The 24978-nt window shown below is 39.3% G+C and overlaps 1 long non-coding RNA gene across 2 annotated transcripts in view; it reads right to left on the minus strand.

Moving 5' to 3' along the window:
* Positions 1–24978, minus strand: part of LOC111942126 (uncharacterized) — a 130144-nt gene that overhangs the window by 22668 nt on the left and 82498 nt on the right. The window contains exons 2-3 of one of the 2 annotated variants that reach the window (XR_015285231.1): positions 8417–8511; positions 4939–5025 (exon numbers count right to left, since the gene is read on the minus strand). This is a non-coding gene — a long non-coding RNA (uncharacterized LOC111942126). Of the gene's footprint in view, positions 1–4938; positions 5026–8416; positions 8516–24978 lie in introns of both variants that reach the window. The other variant, XR_015285230.1, reaches the window with a different exon arrangement.

Here is a 24978-nt window from a genome sequence, read left to right on the forward strand (position 1 = left end):
GAGGAATGTTAGTAATTTATAAATTTTATATCTAAAATAAATACACCACCTTGAAGTTCAGGAGAACAATTTCACAGTTTGAGTGTGTTTGGAGAACAGAAGTTCAAAAAGAATCCAACATTGTGCTTATTGTATAAAACTCCTTTCTATACACTTATATGAGAATAGCCCCAGAAAAGATTACCTGGGATTTATGCAAGTGAATTTTGTTTCTACTAGCCCAAATTATCTATTTGACACTAAATTTTGGATGGTGCAGCACTTTTAAGTGGAAGTATTTCAGGGCAAGTGAGAGGAGCAAAAAAAAGTAAAAAAATCAGGCCATAGAGACTAAACTATCTTGAAGCAAAAAATCCTGAAATTCTTCCCTACCAAATTCTGGTGCTGTGATTGTCTTCAGTACATCTGACCACACAATTTTTATGTAAATATATGAGAAAGTAGTGAAAATGTTGAGCTATCTGTTGCCTAGCAGCTTCATATTTGTTGTATCATGCAACCAAAAGCTGGTTAGAGGATAATACAGACAGAGTGTGACACAGCATCTGTTGTTTAGAGTAATGTGAAAAAAAGAAAGAAAAAGTCAGCAGACAAAGATTACAGGGTGGTGATGGTCCAGAATTTCACCTGCATCCAAGAGCAAGAAGGATTCCCCTAACTCTGGGCCCCTTTTATTTCAGTTCTCACACACAATAGGGCTGAAATGCAAAGATGTGTAGCTTTTCAGATAGTAGGAATGAGAAAGTGTCCTAAGCCCCAACCACAAATTAAAAGGACTGCCACGGCATTCAAAATAGAAAAATGTGACACCAGGGGATTTCCTGAATTCAGAGCTTTTAATATATCCACTAAATTGTTGTGAGTAACAGTATGCTAGGATTATAAAATAACTTCAGACTGCCTTGTTTTTAATTCTTATTCAAGATATCTGCCTTCAGCAAAAAGTTTAGATGCATAAGGACTTGAGGATTTCATGAGTGCAGCTCCATAGAAATACATACTTGCTGCTCAATAAACAAAACCTGAAAGTTATGCTGGCCAATAAATCTGAGTAAGTGCTCTTAGTGCAGATGCTATTGAGCACCAGCATCCTGCATCAGCTGTTCAGAGCCCTGCTGTAAGGAATAGGATGACTCAGGGAATTGGTAATGGGATCCAGAGCCTTTCACCCCCGGGTCAATCGTTATAATGTGAAACAGAGCAGGAGTCAGTGCCGTGTCAGCCCCGTCTGCTGCCTGCAGCCAAATCAGTCTGTGGCCTCCAGACAATTCTGCACAAGAAACACTGGAACCACGACAGGCAAACCCCTGGCACTGATATCTGGCACCAGCAAAAGAATGGGAAAGCTCTCTGGGGAAATATGTGGTGCTTTTAAAATACTTAAGGGGAAGAGTTTCAGTAAAGAAGTTAAGGGAAAATGATTTGCAGCAACTTTTCATCTTTGTATGGTGCTGGCAACTCTTGTGGGCTTGAAGCTACTTGAAGCTACTTAAAACATTCACCATTCACAAAGAATATCAGACAAGGCAAATTTTGTGTCCCATATATAAATACTGGGCAGAATCCACAACCTGCACACATCAATGCACTGTGTGAGGTCACCTCTGTAACTACACACAACCTTCAGCTGCTCTGACATAGCTCAAGCCTGAAGAGAGATGTGGGTCACCATCACAATAACAGGCAGACTGATTTTCAGATCTGTTAACAGCTTTTTTTGAGGGTTTCCAGGGATTAGCTGCATGTTCTGATCTCAGTGTGCCATTGTGCAGCCTCAACCTGTTGCTTCATCACATCCACCTCCACTCCCACGGCAACAAACTGCACTGCACAGTCACTGCAGAGTTTAAATTCCAAAATACTGAACAGCACTGCTCATGCAGCAGCAGACCTTCCAATATGGAGAGGCTAACAATGAATAACTATCAAAAAATATGAAGGGAAAAAGGAAAAGTTCAGTCATTCTGCATGGATCTGAAACGTTTGACTTCAACATTACCAAGAATATCAGTGAAAAATACATCAGGATTACCTTTATCAGGGACACATGGTACTGATGGGCAGCAGATCTTTTCTGGAAAGAGGATCTGGATGAATTTATTCTGGTTTATTGTTAAATTCCAAGGACAAACACTGGGAGCCTTGTTAATCTTTAACTGTGAGGATGCTGACAAATCTAAAAACCTGAAAAATACTCCAGTATCTCAGCTCACCATGGAAAAAGTTTTGATCACCAGAGGAAATGTATCAAGTTATCAGAAATTTCACTACAATCACATGGATGGACTCCCTTTTTATTACACATAGTACTATTCTGAATGAGCCAGCATGATTTCTTTTAGATGTTCTGTACCTCTTAAATTCATAAAAGTTCAGATACATTAAGCAGGAATCAGGAATTTTTAAGATAACTTATTTTCCTTTCATAAAACCTGCATTATTTACCTTGATTACCAAATTACAAAGCTCAGTAAATAGAAATTAAGCGTGTTGGCCCCCTCAAACCTCCGCAGCATTTTCATTTTTGAGTGTTCCTTTAAAGCAAGATTTTTAAGTGGTAACAGTTGTTAATATTTTTCTTCATGGCTATGGAAGTTTTTTTCACTCATCAGTTGTGCTTAATTTCTTGTGAATTATTCGTAGGAGTAAAACGTATGGAAATGTTTTTGTTAAGTGGAGATTAAGCTTTGACTATCATTTCTTTACCCACTCCTTGAATGTAAAAATACTCTTTTGGTGATGAAAAGTAAAGTACACTGCTTAAATTTCAATATTTTCTCCTAGTTTATGCTAATAGCTACAAAGACTGGCGGGTTCTGTGCCTAGAAATAGTTTTAACTACAACACTAAGAAAATTAATTTTTTGGTTGACTAGTGGGACTTTTTTAAATTCCCTTTAAAATGAAATTTAAACTAGAGAAGAATATAATTCCAAAATGGAAAACATTTTAAAAAATTCTTAGGTGGGTTTCTTCTCCCCATTCCTACCATTCATTCTGGAGTAGGCAAAGACAAAAAGATGAAAGGGGAGGAAAAATACTTTGAAACCGGTGTGACATCAGCCAGTGCCAGTCAGCTGAAGAGGCATTTGTCTTTCTCAATTCTCTCTGGAGATTTTTGGTGCAGGCAGATTTACGAGGTCAACAACAGGATTTTGGCACCTGTTTTCCCACCAGTGTTTTAATGAGACCAGAGCATCCAAATCCTCTTTGGACAGCTTTCAAAACAGCAGCTCCAGCTTCTTCATTAAGCTTTTTTGGGGGACACAAAGGTGGCCAATTCCAGCACTCAGGCCCATGAGGATCTCTCCAGGGTGGGGCAGCCACGGGACAAGCAGAGGGGGAGAGGGACAGACCAGAGCTGGGGCTGCCCCTGAGCCCCCTGTTCTGTCTGATGGAGCCTAAGCCTGGTAAGGATCCCCCAGCACCACTGGGAATTAGGAATGCCCACGAGGCAACAAGCTCTTGGTAGGCAAACTAAACCCACACACACATCCCCTCAAAAACCTCCTCCCAGCCCTGAATCCCGTTTCTACCCTCTGGAAATGCACCCCACTTCCCATGGCATTACTTAGGTCATCCCTCTAACCCCACCCCTCTCTTCTATATTTTATTTTAAGTTTCAATAGGTACATACAGAGGGAAGTGAAGCCCTGCTACTTAATGTGTTCAGTTTCCTGAATTTGTCTGTTGTGCTTGATCTTTTGCTGTTGCACATGCACCTTATACTTTTGTAAGGGCCTTTTCCTGCAGCTGCCATGCAAATAACTGCACATTTTAGATAGCTGAGGTCATACCTAACTGGGTTCCCAAATTTAACTTTGAACTGGCCAAGAGGTGAGCTGAGTTTCCCCCACCAGGATCGCTGCTTCCTCAGCCTGTGAGCCTATTCCCTGGGCTGTGACAACATGGGGAGAGGAAAAGGGGCAGGAAAGAGGAAATCAGACAGGTATCTGGCTCTCTCCAACAACCAAAGCATCCTTGCTGAGCTGAGGGACATCACTCCCAGAGACCAGCACAAACACATTTCTCACGTGCATTTGCATAAGCCAAATTATCAGCTGCTTGTTGGGCCGCTGATGTTTTTTTTTTAAGCAGTCCCTTTTGCAATTCATAATCTCCATGAAGATAATTCATGGCATTTGGTCCAGCTCTTTCAGCTTGTGGAGCAGAGCTGGCTAAGCTCCTGGCAGAGGGCGCCGGATTAAATGCAGGTAAGGGTTATGAATGGTGAGCTGTAATTTACTGACAGCAGCAGGGGGGAGACAGAGGGCATGGTGTGGTTTTCAAGGCATGAATTAAAATTCTCTGGTGAAATGAGGCTGCTTTGAGCTGATTAAATTATAAGAAACGTGCACCTGGGCAGCATAAAAATCTGATGTCCTCTCCCTGGAGTTTGACTGATAAAAGAAGTGATGTACGTCATAATTTCTACATCAACTGAAAGTTTAATACATGTAATTGGGAGCTGCTTTTCTTCTCTGAAATTGCAAACACAGCAAAATTGCAGGCTTGGTGCCACTGATGAGTCATTGTTGGCCTGCTGGACCTGTATTACAATGGCCATACACAAAGAGAACCATGACACCCCAGTTTACCATCATTATCTGTTTCCTTTTCAGTTGTTTCCACAGCTGAGCAGCTCAGACAGAGCCTGGGTCGAGTAGCAGGGGGAGGAGTTGTTGAAATGGTAGCTTTTAAGGGAGATGAGTTAGGTATGATCTCAGCCATCTAAAATACACAGCTATTTGCATGGCAGCTGCAGGAAAAGGCCCTTACAAATGTATAAGGTACAACAATATCAATAGAAAAATGCAGAAAAATGAACACGATAAGTAGCCGGGCATCATCTTCCTCTATATGTACCTCTTGAAATTTAGAACACAATATAGGAGAGAATTTAGTCTAAAATGGCAGCTAAAGATAACTTAATATCCACCAAAAAAAAGTCAGCAGTTCAGTTGTTGAAGCACTTCATTGCCAATGATTTCTTCTTTAATCTTGTTTTCATCACAGCTCCAGAAGTCTGGAATGGAAATGTAGACACATTACTCTTTTCAGACACTCCAAATCTGAATTTAAAAACCCCAACTGCTTTAAACTGGAGGTTAACAGAGCTTATTAAGCAGTTGAAAGCATATAAATTACAAAAAGAATGTATTCTTTCTTTAGAATTAAAGTGGGGGGAGCTGAAGAGAAATATCCATACTTGCTAGATCAGAGTAATATTCATAATTTTTAACATTATAAAGCAGAAATATTTGGGGGGGAAAAAAGCTTATGAGAGTCTAATCTGCAGTTCATAATATATACTTGCATAAAAAAGGTCAAACTTCATGGTCACTATCACCTTGGAGAGAATTAACTCCTTGAATTAGGGTTGTACTCCCCCTTTCCCTGAAGAAAAACCACATTCCTCCAAATCCAAGCCCTGTGGTGACCACACAGCATCCCTGGGATACACAGCAAGGCCTGGACTGGATTGATTTTTTACACAGCCCCTACACATGGTCAGAGGAGTATTTCTCACAAGTTGTTGGGCACTGAAATATCATCTGGATAGATCTGGCATCTCTATTGCAAAGAGGAGATATCAGTAAAATGCATAATAGCAGACAAACCTTGATATTATTTTGTCTGACAATGGGCAACCACTGTCACTGGCTTCACAGAAGAAAAGGGAAAACAGGCACTGATTTTGTTCCCAGTTTTACTGATGTAACAGTAAACCCTCTTTTGTTAAAAGCAGAAATTTTCTTCTCTAATGCATGAAACTTGCAAGGTGAGTAATTTATTTTAACATAACTTCATCCTAACTAGAAAAGGAATCCAACCTGTGGTAAACCCCTCTGGTACCAGGGCTAACCACAATTTCTTCTCCAAATAAAACTGAAAGCTATTATTTTCTCCATGAAATGAAGTGAAAATAAGGAAATATGAGAACCTGTACAAGTTAGATTTAAGCTACAACCAATAGCAGCTCTTATGCTGCAGGCACTCATCATTTGTTTCTTCAGTGATTGATACAAAGGGAGAAGTCCAGTTTAGAGTAATCGGGTGGAAAAGCCCATGGAAATCTCTGGACAAGTGCTCAGAATAGAGAGAAAATAATTGTATATTGCATTATTTTTCCTCAGACCATAGAACCAACTGAGAGACAATGTATTGGTTTTGGAATCTGTTTGGGTTTTTTTCTGAACTAGACAGATAGGTATATCAAATTAACGTTTATGTTTATGAGTAAGAGCCAGTTACGTTTTAAAATTATTTCAGACAGAGGACACTTCCATGATCTGGAATAAGAAATTGAGGCCTGGCAATATGTGGTTGTGGCATAATAAAAGAAAAAAAGTCTTACTGTCACTCAGTAAATAAACATTTTCAGTCATCCCTAACAGTGACAGCAGTCTGGACAAAATCACTGCACTCCAGCTGGTGCTTTAGCAACCTTGGTTTTTGTTTTTTTTTTTCTTCCAGATTATGAGAAATAATAGGAGAAAATAAGGCAAAGGAGCAAATGTACATGTAAAGTGTTGAAAGTAGGCTGGTCCTGGGAACAAATTATGAACTGGACACAAAGAACATTGAGCCACAAATGAGCATAGAAGGACAGAACTGCTTATTTATTAAACAATGCTCTTACTTTCAGTGCACAGTATCTTAAAACTGCCTCACTGGGACCATTACCAGAGCAAATTACTGCTCAACATGAATAAATGTGGAGAAGTCTGGGTCTAAGCTTTTAAGTGGTGGGGTTTTTTTAACGTTTTAATGTGTTTTAAATTGTTTTTATTATTATGCACAGCTACATCATAGTGGCAATTCTCTACAGATGAAGCTGAGCTGAGCTCTCTGTTGAAAGGTCAAGGCTGGCAACAAGTGTTACTAATTAGGGACACAGGCACAGAGTGAGTTATGTTTCCTTAGATAAGGGAAAGGAAAGAGAACCTAGCTGTTGTTTAACGTTACATGAAATCATTTGTGTTTCTCCACAGCTAGAGTTTAAAAATATCGTGTAACCATCGTCCTGGTTCTGAAGCTGCCCTACCCCATAGGTGCAGAATCACAAAAAAAACCCCAAAAAAACCCAACAAAAAACAAACAAACAAAAAAATAACCAAAAAAAGGGCAGGTATACACTAGGCTATCTCCAACTTCAGAAGAAAGCTTATCTATCACAAAGGTTCTGTCAGTCTCCCCAGAAGAGGGGCTAATGTGGGATTTCTCTATCAGAATGCAGCTCAATGAATCAAATGTCAGCACGGGGGAGGAGGTGATGAGAATTCACCGGGAACAGGGAAAGCAGGAGCTGATACACAAAAGCTGAAAAGTCTATTTTGCGAGGTCAGAGAGGTGACAGTGGAGACCACTGAATCAGAATGATCTTTTCAGGCTGCAATTCTCATCAGGGTGAGGGATGCTCTCTTTGAAGGAAAAAAATGTTACAACTATTACATGGTACAGCTGGTACTCAAGTGTAACTGGAAATGAGAACAAAAGTTCACCACTGCTGGCACCAGCTTTCTTTGCAACATCAGAAATACCTGTGAATATTTGGAATTTGGGAACTAATGGCCTCTGATGGCCATCCACAGTCTAGTTAGATAAAGAGTAATGCCTTCTACTCCACTTCTTACATTTGCTATGAGCTCGCACTCTCACTTTGTACCACTTTCAAGCAGATCAGCTACTGACAAAGTGAAACAAAGCATATTAAAAAAGGCAATGTTAAAAAAAACCCCATGACTTATTAGCGAATGAAAGTTAATTGTTTCCTTCCAAATCAAAAGTTAAACCAGCAGGTTGAGAATCACCTCTAAGACAAACACTCACACCTGAGTTCCTATTATTGAGGTGATGGAGACTATGATAATCTACAGAAGTGAATGCAGAGGTTGCACTCCTGACAGCTTTAGATTGCTTTGTCTAAATTAATAACAACTCTGAATAAAAGCCATCAAGTCCATCTGTACAGTCTCACACTTAACTTTTCCATTAGTGTCACTGGCCTCCCAGGGGCCTCTTCTTGTACTTCATATGTTTATGGACAAGACATAAATGACCCCGTATGCATCAGCTGGTCTCAGTGAGCATCTCTCTCCCTCTCCTCCTCTTCTATCCATCAAAACTCTTCCCTGTGATTGCACCACATGCCAGGAACACAGTCATACCTTGAAATGCTAAATGAAAGGCCTACCAGCTCATCTGGGAATGCTTACTCATGCAGGCTCGGTGTGAAGCAGGGGCACTGCAGCTGATGAGGCCGCTGCACCTGCGTGTGTGAGTGGCACAAGTGCCTCTTGCAGACAGATCCCTCCCGCTTCCCACTCGGCTTTTCCTTTCTCCTGCTCAGCAGGCAGGAAGTTTAGGAGAAATAGGGGGTGTGCACAGAATGTGTGAAATAATAAACCTTTCACCTCCACTCAAGGCACAGCTCCTGTCGTGAGGCTCTGGATGCGGCACCGAGCTCCGGCTCAAGGATTCTTGCTCAACCTGGGATGGAGTCACCAGGCTGCCTGGGGAACACAGGTAACACTGGAATTAAAATCACCTCAGAGGACATCTCTTTATTCTCATGGATTGATTTATTTTGTCACTGTGACTCGAAAGATCAGATAATCAACAAGAGCTGTTGTCAAATGAGTGTTTCCCAAATACATTAAAATGCTCAATTCTAGAGTTGCGTTTGGGTCCCTAAAGGACTTTCAGGAAGGCCTCTGGGAAAAAAAAATGCTTGAAAATAGCCTGAAATTCAGGACAAACTGAGTTTGGCTGCTCCCAATCACAGTTCTGCTGAGGGACAAGAATTACCCCTCACAATGATGCCAGCTGATCCGGTGAGCAGCTTTTCCTGTGGCACTTACTGTTAAGCACATGGTGTGGCCTGATGGGTTTATGATGTGGACAGACAAGCCCTGAAGAGTAAAACATAGAGACTCATTGCCAGAGTGACCTACAGCAGAATTAAAGTGAGGTCTCCAAAGGTGGAAGGGGAGTGTATCCATCACCTGCTCCTTGTAAGCACTCCCTCAGCCACAGAGCTGACACCCAGTATAATTCATTGCCAAATCAGCTTCTGGACACAGGATAATGAAATACTATTTATTGATTTGCATTTTCATTGCAAGGCAGGAAAAGAAGCCAGTCAAGCTGGTTTGGTGTGGGAGTTTCAAAGCACTTGTCTCGCATATAGATAATACATTGATGTTTTATTGACACTATAGTTAAATCTTACAGCCCATAAATATTGGGCTTTCTCCTTTCTAAAAAAGGAAAGAAATTTCAGCACAACAAAGCATATGTTACAGATTCTGAAGTGATCCTCCCTGCACACTTAGTCCAGATTTCAGGGTGCCTGCTCCTTTTCTATTGTGGCACTTGCAAGAGGCTTAAACTAAATTGGAATAAAAGCAATATCAATTTGAAATTAAACACATCCCACATTAACACAGAGGCAAAATACCTGTCTGCACAGAAGGGGGTCTTTCAGGCAGAAAAATCCTCACAGGAAAAGCTTTGATTAATGGCCTAACTATGGGTTAAAATAACTCTTTAAAAATATTGTAAATATACCAAAATTCAAAATTATTAAAATTCTGCTTGTTAAAATGTCTTTATAAAAAGAAAACTTCAGGAATAAAGCAAAACAAAAGCATATTATAAAACATCTTAATGGTCTGTTCTCTAGTATAAATATAACTGTTTGTCAATATAATTATGCAAATGGATCTTGGCTTTTATTGAAAATTCATCAGTAGCAGGAAAATGCCAGAAAAAGACAAACTCAGCACCAAAGTCACGAAGCTTTTTGCCACACTCCTCATTCTGTTTGGAGACATGAACAAAGACTGCAAAAGTTTATGGAAAAATTCCCCATTGTGTAGGAGTTTAAGAAAAAATAAAATTAAAGCACCCTCAGAATATTCAAGGCACAAGTAACAAAAACCAGGATGGGATTAGTCCAATGAAAATTTACACAAAACCAGAACACCTCACTGTTTGTCTGGGCTTTAACAATTTTTCTCTTTTTTTCTCTAAAACTTGCAATGTTTTCATCAGGCAAAATTTTGCTTGATGCATTTAGATTCATTGCTCATGCACTGATTCTGCAGAAGCTGTAAAAATACCCTGAAGTTTAGAGACACCCTTAAGTCTCTGACTTCAATGCAAATTAAGCCTGTTTTTGAATGGGTACTGCATAAAATAGGTTATCATTGCGAATATTTGGGATTCAAAACTCACTTCCCATTTTTGTCCCATAGAATTAGCATAGCATTTATTGCTCCAGTGAATATTCCCTTTATATTCCTTAGAATATTCATGGAAATTAAATGGAAGAGAGGTACAATCAGCTTCATTGAAAATTCAAATGAATGTTTTCTATTTTTGGCAACACTCCTCACACATCATTAAAAACCAAAACAGTTATTCTGTGCAAAATGCAAATAAAAATAAACAAACAAACAAAAAATGCCCTGGCGCTCCCTTTCCCTGCCATTGAAAATGTCCCCTCCTGCCACTCTTCCTCCTCTTCCTCGTCATTCCCTGGTGACACAGGAGCCACATCCTTTTGGGACTTGCTGCTCCCAAGAGATTTGGTTGATGTGGGCCTGCAGCTTCCAGGAGAAAGAAAAAGGGTTGAGGATACAAAATGAGTGTATAAAACAAGCTGATACCAGAAAGAACCACAACCTACTCCTCCCCTTACTCATCTCCTTCTCCCCTGTCAGCTGTGTGTCATGTACAATGGGCAGCTGCCTAAAAATGGCAAAAAAGAAACTTAAAAAATGAATTTTATGATGAGGTGATGCTCTCCAAATGGAAAGTTGCAAAATAAGTGGTTGTATAAAGCCATCCAATGGCTTTGTAATTTAATTTAATTTTTTTCACACTTTCGCTACTTCAAAACTGTTTTCAGCACACTGCTTTTCACAGTGACATCAAAACTATCTTTTCACATGAGGACTTGAAATCCCTGCCACTATAAGTAGACTGAACCCAATAATGAGGCCCAAGGAAGAGGCACATTTGAGTTCCATGTATAAGGGAGGGGAAAAATTACACAGCACCTAATCCTGGCCAAAATCAGGTGGCAACAAGATCACCAGTTCAGCCCATTGGATGCACAACCTGCTGAGAGCTGAAAATCAGCTGCCACCCTGCCCAGAGTGACAGGGACACATGGCCTGGGGACAGCTGGGGACAGTGTGGGTCATGGTGTGGAGCTGCTCCCCTAAACCTGCAGGACGTTCCCCATGGACAAATCACCCCCCTCTACCTGCAGGCCCTTCACCTTTACTCACTTCTCCCTGAATATTTATTTTGGCTTAAAATAGGAAATATTAGGAGAACACCTCACACAGCAACATGTTTTTTACAAAGCAACTTGGAGGAGGCCACTCTGTCAAACCCCAGCTTGACACCAGCTGCCATGAAAGGCTGATCCATCTGAAATGTCAATACATCATTTCAAATGTTCTCACTCGGAGCTGCTTGAAGCATCCAAAGGCAGCAAAATCAAAGGGAATGTTCTCCCTTTTTCAGGAAAGAAAAAAAAAAAAAATAAGAAAAAGAAAAGGAGTGAAAATAGAAAGGCAATTAAGTTTTCCCCCTAGAAGCAGCCCCTTCACATTAAAAGGGTGATACTTCAAAAAGCCAGTGAAGAGGGAGACAGTGTGTGTTTCAGACAAGTTAAGTGAAGAATCCAGGACAGAGTGATAGGCCTGTCATGCAGGAAATCCAGCATTTCAACTAAGAGTTAGAAATTAGAAATGAGCTAGAAGCCAAATTAGTTCTCTATGCACAGTGCCCACCTAAAAGCACAACACTGGCAAAGGCACTCTCATACTCCTCTCATGAGGGATTATCTGCAGAGCTTTGGCTTTGTGTCTCATCAAAATATTAATTGTGAGAAAAAAGGACAGCCCAGCCAGGACATGCAGCTGATACTGGCCTAGAAATCAGATTAAAAGAAAATAAAATTCAGTGCTTGGGGACAAATTTCTTCAGACATTTCTCCTAGCCCCAGGCAGAGAACAAAGATCATGTCTTGCATTTCTACCCTACCATGGTGGTACCATCACTTCTGATGGCAGTCAGGGGTTGGCAAGGGAATTCTGAGATATTCCCTTCGTGCTCCCTTCCCTTCTTCCACGAGAGCCCCTCTGTTTCAGGCCTCTTTCATCTTCTTTTCCCTAAAAAGCCAGTCAGGAACACAGCTGGGATGCAGGGCCTGAGTCTCTTTGGGCTTTCCACCCTCTCTCTCACTCTAAAAGCACCAGGGCTGTTGTGATGCCAAGCCAACAGAGACAAGGAGAGGAAATCTGTACACTTCAACCAGGCCAGCCAGCTTCACTTTAAAGAGAAAGCCCCTGGGAAAAAGAATAAATATCCAGAAAATCAAACAAAAGTTCCCTTTGGAATTTTTATTTTTTTTCCACTGGTTTCCATGTACTTGCACAAAGCCTGATACCACTGAAATTCATGTGGTGTTTGGGAAGGATGCAAAAATGAGCACAGGGGAACCAAATACTATGCAAAGCCTCTATTTCTGGTAAGACTGCTCTGAGTTTAAAATTGCCTGTCATTTTTATCTGTGTAGGAAATTATCTCTATCTTTAATGTGAGATTAATGGAGTTGAGCACTTCTGGATCACTGGCACTGGCTACAGTGCTCCATGGATACTTTTGTATTGAAATGATATTAAATCAACAATAAGGCCTCCATTTGGCATAAATTTCACAAGCACATCTGAAAAAAGAAGGAAGCACTTCATAGAAATAAAAAAAATATTCAACAATTTTTTTAAAAATAATATTTGAGGAGTGGGGGAGAAAAATTATTTCTATTGAATATATGTATCCATATGCTGTATTCTTTGATGTTATTGAATGCTTATAATCTAGGAATAGTATGACTTCTTTTAAACTTCATCCAACAGTCTTTAGCACAAAAGTACTTTTGTTCCTGCTTGTTCTGTTTGTCATTTTTACCATCATGAGCATATCTATTATTCCACACTATTAAAAGTTTCTAATAGATTTTTATTTTTCCTTGAGTAGAGAGACTATCAGAAAATATAATCAACTTTTAAAAGATGAACTTTTCACTTATTACTGACCACTTCTGAAAAAATTAATCATATTTCAAAAGAAATATCATATTCCATTACTCAAAAGAAAAACTTTTTATCAAATTCAATATTCTCTTAAAATAATACTTCCAAATATTACTCAAACCCTTCAACTTTTTTGTTCCATGTTCAAAAAGTTTGAGGTAAAAATTCCCAGAGACGAATGGTATCTCGAGGTAAGAACACAATGGCCATGGAGCACAGAGTGATTGAAAGGCAGATGAATATCTAAAGGCTTTTATCACAACTTTATTTGCTACTTTCATCCTCAGGTGTCTTTTCCAAAGTTGCCTCATTGCAAAAAGTGACAAAATTAATGAAAAAATTCAAAAAAATGCAATGGCTCAATCTAAGAGGTTTTCCTTTGAAGTGCTTTTTATGAGCTGAAGACCCATCCTGAAACTGTCTTACCCCTGCAAATGCTGGAATAAATGTAAACTGCTGGAATGGGAATATTGCAAGAATTTCAACACAATGCAACACCACCACTGCACTGACACCAGTAGGAAATCTGATGAACTGCCAATGGATTTGGAAATTGATGGTCTTGTTAAAGCTCTGATGCTGGTGGGATCAGCCAATGGGGTTTAACTCAAAGGATATTTTAAAGGTTTTCTTTTTAAGCTGAAAATTCACACAGCTTTCACGCTTTTTTTTCAAAGACTTATTGATGTCTTTTGGGTTTTTTTACATCTAGTTTTCTCTCTCTTTTTTTTCTTCTTTCTGCTACCAAATTCACTAATGATATCAAGATACATTTTGGTTTTCCCCTTTCTGAATTTTCTCCGCTTTTTTATTTTTTTCCTGAAATAATCTTTCCTGCTATTTTATAAAAAGCAACTCATACAATCCATCATCTCTCACAATAAGGGACTAAGATCCCCATTTCAGGAAAGTGTGATTTAAAACGTGGCTCTTTTCCCCAAAAACTCCAGCAGTCATTTTTGTACTGCATCAGTTCTTTAGGCCCCAGTTGGGCTGGAGTTAAGATCTGTGCAAACACACAAATGCAGGGGGTTCATCTTTGAAGTGGTCACTCAGCATCACCCAATAAAGGACTATCAAAAAGGAAAAGTGCTTTTGAATATTTCCTCATTTCCATGTGGTGCAGAAGCTCACCAGCTTTTGCTTAATATTAAAACACCCTTCAAAGCTACAAAAGTTAAAACATTTCTTAACGCTGTATACACTGAGACAATTGGAAAATACTTCAAAGCCCTTGGGTTTAAATCTTTTGGTATCACTACCATTCAAGTAAAAAGTATTTATACAACATTGTCAAACAAAAGTTATTTTGCAGCTAATCTGACATAGTTTTGGAACAGAAGATAATAAAAATCTATTGCATCCTGTTTATTTTCTGAAAAGGGTGAAACGTGATCAGATGGGGCATTTTAGCTCCAAAAAAACTTTAAAAACACTGACATTGTTTACATGATTTCAGTATCGAGTACTTATCAGCTCTAAACCAGGAAAGGTGCAGAATAAAATTCAACAAGCTTTCCAAAATAGTGCAGGGAAGGATCAGATAAGGCCAGCCATTCCTGATGGGGCATGTGAACCAGAAACACTAAGATGTATTCCTCTATAAATCCACATGATTGAGAAACTCTCCAAAATATTAAGATAATGTGTGACGTCTTATTAATAGCAAAAGAAACTTTTTGCTGCCTATTCCTTGGCTGGGAGCTGGAAATAATTTTATTAATTCATTCCTCTACTACTGAGAAGTTTATGTGAGCATTTTCCACAAGTTTGGGAAGTGTTCAATCATCAGCTTTTTACCTTTGTTTCCTTCTAATTCAGCTGCTTTAGAATGAGAGGTAAATGCACCCATGCCTGTAAATATTCAGCCTTTCCTTTCCTGCATCGTCTCCCACTCCTGTAACAGCCAAAGACTCAGGGTATATTCCACACAGCAGCCTGAAAAAATAACATAAAACCCACCACAATCTACCTGTGTCTGCTGCTTATGGATCTTGTAAATACCACTGCTCATTTATTTTTATTTTTAATTCTATGTTGTTTTTTTTTTTAATCTATGTGTTGGAAACCTAATAATTCATCTTTTCCAGGCATATCATTAGTTTTACAAGGTGAAATAATTCACTTCACTCTATTTGATATATTAGATATTTAAATAAGCCACTAACTAGATGAACCAGAGAAATGGGCAGGATACTGGGTGAATACACATGAAACTCAGATACCTGAGTTTTCAGTTCAATCAACAACAGAAGTGTTGCCCTCCAAAACAGCTTTTCAAGCTTTTCTTCAACAATCACTTCCTCATAAAAAGCAGAGAGATTTACCTTGGATCTGACGTGTTTGTCAAACTGTTTGACATCAGAAATCAACCTAGAAAAAGAAGATTTTAGCACTATTTTTTAGAGCTGGATATTTACCCTCGGGCAGAAGCACACAGGTGCTGGAAGCCTGGACAGTTCACAACCCATTGGCCACCTCCAGCTGAGGAGGACAAGAACTTATCAGGGCTGAGACTGAGCCCTGGGGTTGGACACGGGGCCATGCAGCCCCCCAGGTTTCTGAACTCCCCCTCTCAGTGGCCACCATCAGTCCAGGTCTCAGTAAGAGAGAATATTTATTTTGTTTGTAGTCAAAAGAGAACTGTCAGGCACTGTGGAGTACCAGGCACCAGCACTGCTCAGGAGTCCCCATCTGAGGTGAAATGGGAAATCAAATTCCCAGTTTAACTTAAAGATGTGCATAAATCAAAGGCTCTCTGTAACTCTGAGTAACCCACAGCATTGTGAAATTCATTTCAAAACTGAAAAACTGCCTCATCCCCCCCATGATTTTTCCTGAGTTTATATTTCACTGTTATTCCATAAAAAAGAATTTTTAATTCATGTTCTTGAAATCAAAAAACCCAAATCATAAAACTTTGTATTATGCTGCATTTATATTTATTTTATGTGCATATATTTGATCCAATCTTGTTTGGATTGCAAGGAAATGTAATGAAAAACAAAAATATTATCATGACAGTTAAATACTTTGGTTCAGCCCCACATCCAAACATATTCAATGTAATTTTATACAGGTACTTGGAAAGTATGCCTTTCTTCAGAGCCACACAACTTCCACTGGACAGCACATATAATCCACAGTTATCTAAACATTAATTCCTATTTTAATCACTAGTTTACTTGTTCTCATTTAGATTTCCTAAATCAAATACAACACTCACAAAGATACAGTTTTTCTGAGCAGAGACTACAGAAGCAGCCAAGTAGATTCTATTTTTTAGTTCCATTTTCCGTTTCCCAAGCGAGTTAAGCAGATCCTAAGTGTCACTGAAAGTGACTTTTGAAACTCATGCAAGAATGTCAGCAACACTACTGCTTGTATATAATTTTCTACATCCTGAAAACAGTAGTTTACGTGGAAGAAGGACTGAAATGTCATGACACAGCAGAATTTCAATTGCTTGGATGTTTAAACTGTGCTTTTCCTGTTTTTGAATGTATTTTGGTTCTCTTCAAGATGAAATTATATCCTAAATGCCTGAGATTTATGAAAATTACTTTTAGTAGGAATGCCAAAATTCTTGTAGCTTTTAGCAGCAAAAGTTTAACAATTACATTATCAATAAAAACAAAACAAGACAAATCTTAAGCTTAATTCCAGCTCCACTTCTGGAACAAAGACAAACAGATTTGATTTTACTTTCACTTAAATATTGCAAGTGGGAATCAATAGGATTATAGAACTGTCAATACTGGAAGAGACCTGTGAGATCATCCAGTCCAATTGTCCACCCAGCACTGCCCCTGTAGCCCCATAACACCTGAACAGTGAAAAGATTTAATCTAATATCCAATCTGAATTTCCCCAGTCTCATCTTAACACCTTTTCCTCACATCCTCTCACTGCAGGTACAGCAGAAGAGAAGGAAATCGCCTATAAAATAGTCAGTAAATAATTTTTAAAAACTCAGCTCTGCACAACCTGCATTTAAAAAGGGCAGAAATAATCAAAATAACAAGAAGAGTAGCAAACTTTTCCAGATATTACTCTGGCTAATGAAGTGAGAGGTGAAAGTAAACTGTCTGAATATATTTTGCCATAAAAATTGTGTCCTGGAACAATCTCCTGCCAAAGGAGAAGATAACAACAGAGGCCCTGAAGGATTTGTTACTGTGACTGATTTTGTTTAACGGGTTCATACAAATTGTTTGGAAAAATGAAAGAGGCTGTAGCTTGTCAAAAACTGCAGATTTATTAGAAAGAGCAATAATAGATGGAACCCTATCAGGGGTAGGGAATAAACAGGAGGAATCTGAATAGGGTAGGACAATAGGGATTGAGAGATCATCTGCAGTGTCAGGAGATATGATATAATGCCTTTAGGGAGGCCCAGCAAAGGATTAAAAATAACTCAAGTTTGACAAGTCACAGAGCAGATGAATCACGGCTAATGACAAAAAGAAACAGCACGCAGACAGGATCACACAATTTGTGTCACGCAGAAGTAAGGAAGTCAAAAGGTCAGTGAAGAACTGGGAAGTGAATCAGGCAGTTGTGCTATGGATTCTCATCACATAAACAGTTTTCAACTTTTAGGAGAGCATTTTCAGATTTTGTGTGCTTTTTACAGAAAGCAGTGATTTTTTTATTTTTTATTTTTTGAAAATTCTTTTTTAGTTTAGACAGGATTTTTCTCCTTTTTGTTATCACAGCTGCATAATAATAATAAGAAAACAAGAGTTGGAATAAACACTTAAAACTAGAAATTGATCAGTAATTTCTGTGATGTACCAGGGGAAAGGGGAATTGCAGTGAAATTCCTCTTCTCTCTTTTGGCAGATTGTCTAAAGGACTGCTTTACAAAATGTTTTCTCTGTTTCTCTGACAGTTTCTTTGGGAATGTGTTTTTATGGCAGGGAAAAGGGGGAAAGGAAGAGGGGGAAACAATACTCACAAATCTCTGAAAAGGGAAATATGTCATTGCCACAACAGGCAGAGCAACAAACAAGCTCCAAGAATTTCAGACAGACAACAAAAATGCTCCATCCAGTGAGATTCTAGAACTTTCACATTTTCAAAGCCATGCACAAAAGCAGATACTGACACCCTCTTGAAATCCAAATTTTCTTCAGAATTCTTCTTACCATTTCCTACACTGCTCACCCTCAGGGCTTAGTCCTGTAATCCACTATAATAATTCTCAATAACTACATGTTGCAAAATCATGTTTATGCCACAGATTGAACTACTTGTCCTTATACCAGTTAGAAATATCTCTACGGGTGAAACTATATTAAAATATAATACCAAAACCAGATTTTTCACCTGTCAAATAACGGTTCAAAGTAAATGTATTTCCCTCAGAATAGCAAGATTTTCTCATTTATGTTTAAAAAAGATATGCACTGCCTATGTGAATTGCACAGATTTTAAGTAAAACAGATTCTCTGTTTGAAAGCATAAACATTAACTATTAGCTTCTACTTATAAAGGGATAAATTGTATTAATGACACTTAGAAATTAAAATACATTGACATTTCATTTCAAACCTGTGACAGACCTATTGACACTTTGAATGTTCTCAGAAAATGAAATTACAGTTCCAGGCTTGGTTTCAGGGTAGGCTACTTCAAAATCACAAAACTAACCTAATAATGATGAGAAAAGAACTTTTGGATTGATGTATCTGTAGACTCAATTCATGCTTGAACCTGCCTGTGAAGTGACTGATCAGAAAAAGCAGATTTGCCAATAAAGAAAAATTATTAGAAGAACTTCTCAACACATTTTTTTCTTATTTCTTGTTTTACTCCTAAAGTGACCAGTCTATATTTTATTGTCAATTTTTTTCTGAGAAAAACTGAGACAAAAATATAGTTTCAATTAGGAAAAAAAACAAAGCTTCAATTCTCCATCCTAATAGGTAGAGCGATAACCACACAACATCTGCACATGTTAAGGTCATTTTCCGTCTTTCCCACAACTTCCAAGTACATTCCTGTGGTATAGAATATTTATTTTTATTTTAATGGTAAGTAATCATTTAAATCTTTCATGTAATTAAAAAAAACCTCATGACTCCCAAGGATTGCAGTATTGTTGAATATGGTAAGAAAAAAAGTCAATTAATTTAAAAATAAATCACTAGAGAGTGAAAGCAGTTTTCTACTGTGAGCTCTGCATTCCAATAGAGCACCTTGATTCATTGACAGAGCATTTTTCCAACAGAAACAAACACTAACTGCAAAATAAACAGCAACAAAACAGTAACTCCAGGTTCAGTTACTATTTCTAGGGAGCAACTTCTACAAACACTGAAATTAGGATTATAATTCCACTTGAAGTAAGGGAAAACCAGCCAGGGAAGTGGCTCTGCACACACTCTTTGGTCCGTTCAGAGCTCCAAGTTCTTTGCTGATAAAAAAAATCATCAATAACCCTCTTATGTCTATGAATTTTGTTTTGAACAAGGCTCAAGCAGATATTCCTTTTAAAGCTCCATCAAAAATAATTTATTTAATTCCTCTGCTCTGGAGCTAAAGCTTGGATTTTTACCCAGAGTGACTGGACCTGTTGCAAAATAGCTAAAAGCTATCATAATATTTCTTTAATGAATGCAAGCCTTATTGAAAAATAAAACACAATATGAATCAATTTGTGCCTGTTCTGACTGTGAATTTCAGTGCTAATGCTCTACAGCATAAGGCTAAGCAGTGCTGAGGGATAATTTGTGCTTTTAATTTGTGGGGGGTTTTTTGGCACAAGCCAGGGGTCAGGTTTCATTTTTGTTTCAATTCACAGCACAGCAGACCAGTGTAACTCAATAATTTTTTATATATTTACTTATTTGGTTTCCAAATCTGGCACAGGGCAGACCCTGGCTTCTCTTCACAGAAGTCTTTCCTCAGAACCTTTTCTCCTGTGCCCACTATACCAGTCTAGATGTGACCTTATGAACTGAGAAAAGGAAAATCAGCAAGGAAATAGTGGGAAGAACTTGGTTTTTCAGAGTTACCCTGCAGCTCCACCTCAGCTCTAAATGTAAATCTGTCTCCTTGAGTCCCACCTGACTGCAAATTCTCATTAACACTTGGCAATTTGAACAACTGCAGTGGTAATTTCATGAGAAGATTTGGAATTAACAAGAGACCAAGGAATAAATAAAGGAAATTGAAAGGTTTTTTTTTTTATCCCTGCTTCTTTCAGGGCTTTTCTTTCACTGTTTAATGCCACCTTCTATTGTACACATTCAATTGTCCCCCAGCCTTGCCCAGGATGGTTACAACTATAAAAGTGCCTGAAACCAAACACACACATCTGCTCATAGAACAACTGCCAAGAGAAATTCCTGTACTTATGCAGAGCCTTGTATTGTCCTGAAAACTTGAATTTTACCTCTTTTGGAGCTAAAATATAATTATGGACCAGATTATGGCATTATGTTTAAACAATTTGTCCCAATTATCCAGAAAACTGTGTTTAAGGATTTATTGAAAGTACTGGGAAGGAGGGAAAGGTGACAATTATGATTATTAAATTATACTTCATATCAAGAGACTTAGGCTGCACGATCCTGTCACTTGTATAGACACAAAAAAGGATGCAACATGTGAAGCTGAAGAAGAATCCTGTGAGAATTACTGGAATGATTTTGAAGAGAACAAAAGTGGCACCAGATGAAAAATGAGCCTAAACTTTAACACATCTAAGGTATATTAAATATTGGTCCCATTTCACTGTCAGCATCCAAGCTGTTAAAAGAATTACCACTTAAGGTGCAAGGAATCATGTGCCTTTTTGTCCCAGGGGATGCAAAGGAGAATTATTGAAATCTGATGACAATAAGCCGATGAAGTGAGATGCTCTCAGCTCAGCACTGGCTGTGACAGGCATCTCTACAAGAAATTGATGATGGGTGAAATCAGCCTTACATACTTTCAGATGAGCCTCAGCCCATCTTTTTTGCCTTTTTTTCCCCATTGTTAACTTGAAAAAAATCACTTCTTCAGCTAATGTATCTTTATTATCTACTTTCTAACTCTTTCAAGGAGTTGTTTTCCTCAGCTGTTGGACAAATCCCGCTCATGCTAAAAACAAGACATGCACTTTATAAAACTTTTTTTTTTTTTTTTAATCTACTGAATGTATATTTTAAAATAGCTGCTGCCTCCCTTTCCCATTAGAGCTGGCCAAATTCTGTGCAAGTGATTGCTTTATTGTGGAGTCCAACTTTTGGCTCCCTGGTGCCAAAAGGCATAATAGATAAACAGCTGGAGCACTCTCTTCACTTGGAGATTACATTTGCCAAGAATGCTTTTGACTGTGAAAGCAAACACACACACAGACACGCACAGACAGGCACACCAGGGAGAGGCTGAGAAAATCATCTCTGGAAAGCTGTAAACATTGCTCATTCCTTCTTTTGGGATGTTCTGTTATGATTAGGACTAGGCTGTGGAAGGAACCCATAGTGCAGGAGAAAAACCTCGCACAGAGGTGGAAAATGAATTCCCTAAGATCATAAAGAGAAGCTACAACACAGACAGGAATGGAAAGGCAACAACATCCACACTGATTTCCACACCATTCATTCATTCTCTCCCTGTTCCTGGGAAATCTGGATTGTACATTTAACTCCTCATGGATTCTGCATCTGGTTCAGTGCAATTTACTACTATGTACATCTCCACACATGTAGGCCATGAAAAAGGACTTATTTTAGAGAACATCCATATGCTACAAGCTGAAATCCTTAAGAAAGGAGAAGCAATGAAACCAAGAAGAAAGGGATGCAACCAATGTGATGTGGGATTATTTTAGCACTTCTAACCAGCCAAGCACAGCAGCTGCAGTCAAGACCAAGGAAAAGGTGAGAAGATGTGACTGCTTGGATTTAGGATCCTGGGAGCAAGGTCTGGAGACCATTTCTGTGTAGACAAAGTTGACACACAAACCATGTGTCTCAGTCACTGAGGTGATCTCCAGCAGGAAAGGGTGAGGGATAGATGAAACCAAAATGAAGGTGCCACCCTAAAACCTGAGGAAACCTGCAGGGGTGGCAGGCAGGAAAATTCCAGGGAAGTACAGAGGAAAGGATGGTTTGGAGAGAATGTGAGGGGAACCTGAAGGGAAGGAGCTACGGGCAGTGCACACAGAGAGGTCATTCAGGAATTCAGAGGTGAGGAAGGAAGTGAATAGTTTTAAGAGATGGAAAGGTCAGGATCAAGTTTAAAATTACTGTTGTTGGATGGGGCTCTGAGCAACGTGAGCTGGTTGCAAGATGCTCACTGCAAAGGGGGTTCCACCCTTAAAAACTCCTTCCAACCCAAGCTATGCCATGATTCCATGACAGATTTTGACAGAGTAGGCTTTTACCGGGGAAAGAAGAAACTTGACCAGAAGAGGTTTATTAGGTTGTGCACAAGGGTGAGGGAGGTAGGCTCGGGGCTATGCTTATTGGGAGGTTTAAGGATGGGCATTAAGACCATCTGCCCAAAAGAACTTACACTTTCCACAGCCCAAGTTCTTGCCCAGCCTGGGACTTTGCAGAGATGCAGCCTTTGTTAATACATGGATCAAACTCACACACGAGCTCCAAGTGTGAAATATCCCATCCGGCCCACAGCTCTCACCAGCCCCGAGACAGAAATAATAATAATGTGGTGAAATGGGATATGGCACACACCATCTGGCAGCTGTGCAAACAAGAAGAAGAACCCTATGAAGAACATTATGACACGTTTGGGGACCTGCTGATTACACTGCATGTCTAAGGTTAGACATTTGGGTGTGTAAAACTTGAGAACACAGTCTAAATCGTAGATAATTTAATAGGTTGCACATGGACTTCATCTCCAGTTTATTAATTCTTTTTTTATCCAACAATGCATCCCTTTTTAAAAGACTTCATTGCTTTTAGGATGAGCTGCTTAAGCTGTAGTTTCAAACACATGAAGCTGAAAAAAATAATTACTTTTCTGTAACAGTAGGAATATGTAAAATGGTTGGGTCCTATCAAGGTGTTCAGCACTGCCATAGCGCTGAGATTGTATTTCAAATTAATCTATCACCTGCACAGACAGCAAATCCTCTTCCCCTTACAAAGACCAAGGGGGTTTTTATTCATACCTTTCTTACCCTTTTCTTCCCCCCCCTCATGAAGAAGAACAGAAAGTGATTAAGGAGAGTGTGTTAATAAAAAAGCTCTTTAAATCAACAAGCTTATGGATTTTGAAGGACTGCCAGGAGAGTCATTAACAGAAAAATATTCAAAAGGCACTTAAACGTGTTCTTTGACTTCAATAGATTTGTTTCTGTCACCTCACAAGAAAACAGAACAACAGAGAGCTCAGCCTCATCCCCTGGCTGGTTCTGTGTGCTCGGCAGCGCATTTCAATTACCCACTCAAGCCTGCCTGTGCTGCCAGAATTCCCTCTCTTGCTCCCTTTCCATCCAAGAAACCCTCATCTTTCCTTTACCTATCACACATGGGCTATTTCTGCTGTTTGAAGCTCTGACTTCCCACTTCTTTAAGCTATCTCTGTTTACCAGGCCAGCATTATCTCATCACACACAACTTTTACATGGTCCCCTATGCATTCCTGCATTCTTTTTTCAATCTCCTCTCGCTGCCTCATGCCAAATTCCTCAACTCTCTGAAATGCAGTGATGTGTACATCAGTATGGTGCTGCAGCAGACAGCGCTTGGGAGAAGAGAGACCAAGTTCACAAATAAAATGGACCAACCTAAAATTACAGGTGGTTAAGATTTCCAGTTTTGGAGGAGCTTGAATCAGATGCCACAGTAACTTGGAAACAGACCTCAAGCATCTTGAACCCATGGTCCTACAACTAACTGGCCTTAGCATCACCAAGAAATTTTTTTTTCCTCTCAGCTCCTCTATAAATGCAGGAACTTTATCAGCTAATATTGATTCCCCTCCTCCTTCATGCTGTCTCAGGACTTAAAAGCATTGCTGCAGAATGTGGAGCTGTAGAAAATTTGTTTTCAATGGAGTTCTGTATCCTCAGGTGTTCTGTCTCCCCCACAACAATACCTTTACACCTTTTATACATCTCCTAGCCTAAGCCTATGGTTTTCTGCCTCATCTCATCCTTTGTCATAACCCCAGCTCCTTCCCTCCTGTTTTTTTCCTCTTTAACACTCAGCTTTCTTTCCACGACTACATACAATTTTTGTTTGGTTTTGTTGACTCCCTTGGCAAGGAACAGAACATGCTGTGACCAGTCCAGCCCCTTGCATCCTGATGACCACTGCCTTGCTTCTGTCAAGCACCAACATTAACTTAGTCTCCTTTCTGATCCCAGATGCTGACTTCCACAAAATTCTGACAAATTTGGCATGTGGAGTGACTGCTTAAGCCTCATTTCCTTAGGAAACCAGCTAAAACATTTCACTTCCTTTCTCCAAACTGGATTAAATAACTGCAAGCTGGATGGTGCAGCAGCAGGACAAACATGACCTGGTCAGGAACGGCGCCAGGGCTCACAGGTGCTTCTCTCCAAGGCTAAGGAAAACAGCTCACGGTGTTGACTCATCTTTCAGCCCTCAGATTCTCTTAATTGCTCAGTGAATTATTCACCCCAGCCTGCTCTTCCCTCCCTCAGTCCTCTCACACCTCCTTTGCCCTGAATTTGCCTTCAACACCTTCGCCTGAAGCACCAACAATTGCAAAATCCAAAAGTTTGCTCCCATTTCCACAGCATCAAGGACAGACCTGTCTGAGGGTCTGAGCTGGAAGACAAGGCAGAAAAACACTTTGAAGTCCTGAATGATTTGTGAGCACGTTGTAATACTCAGAGTACTTCTGCAATTAATAAAATATCCTTCAGG

Source organism: Cyanistes caeruleus, chromosome 3 (assembly GCF_971803275.1).
Source record: "Cyanistes caeruleus chromosome 3, bCyaCae1.hap1.1, whole genome shotgun sequence".
Lineage (NCBI taxonomy): Eukaryota > Metazoa > Chordata > Aves > Passeriformes > Paridae > Cyanistes > Cyanistes caeruleus.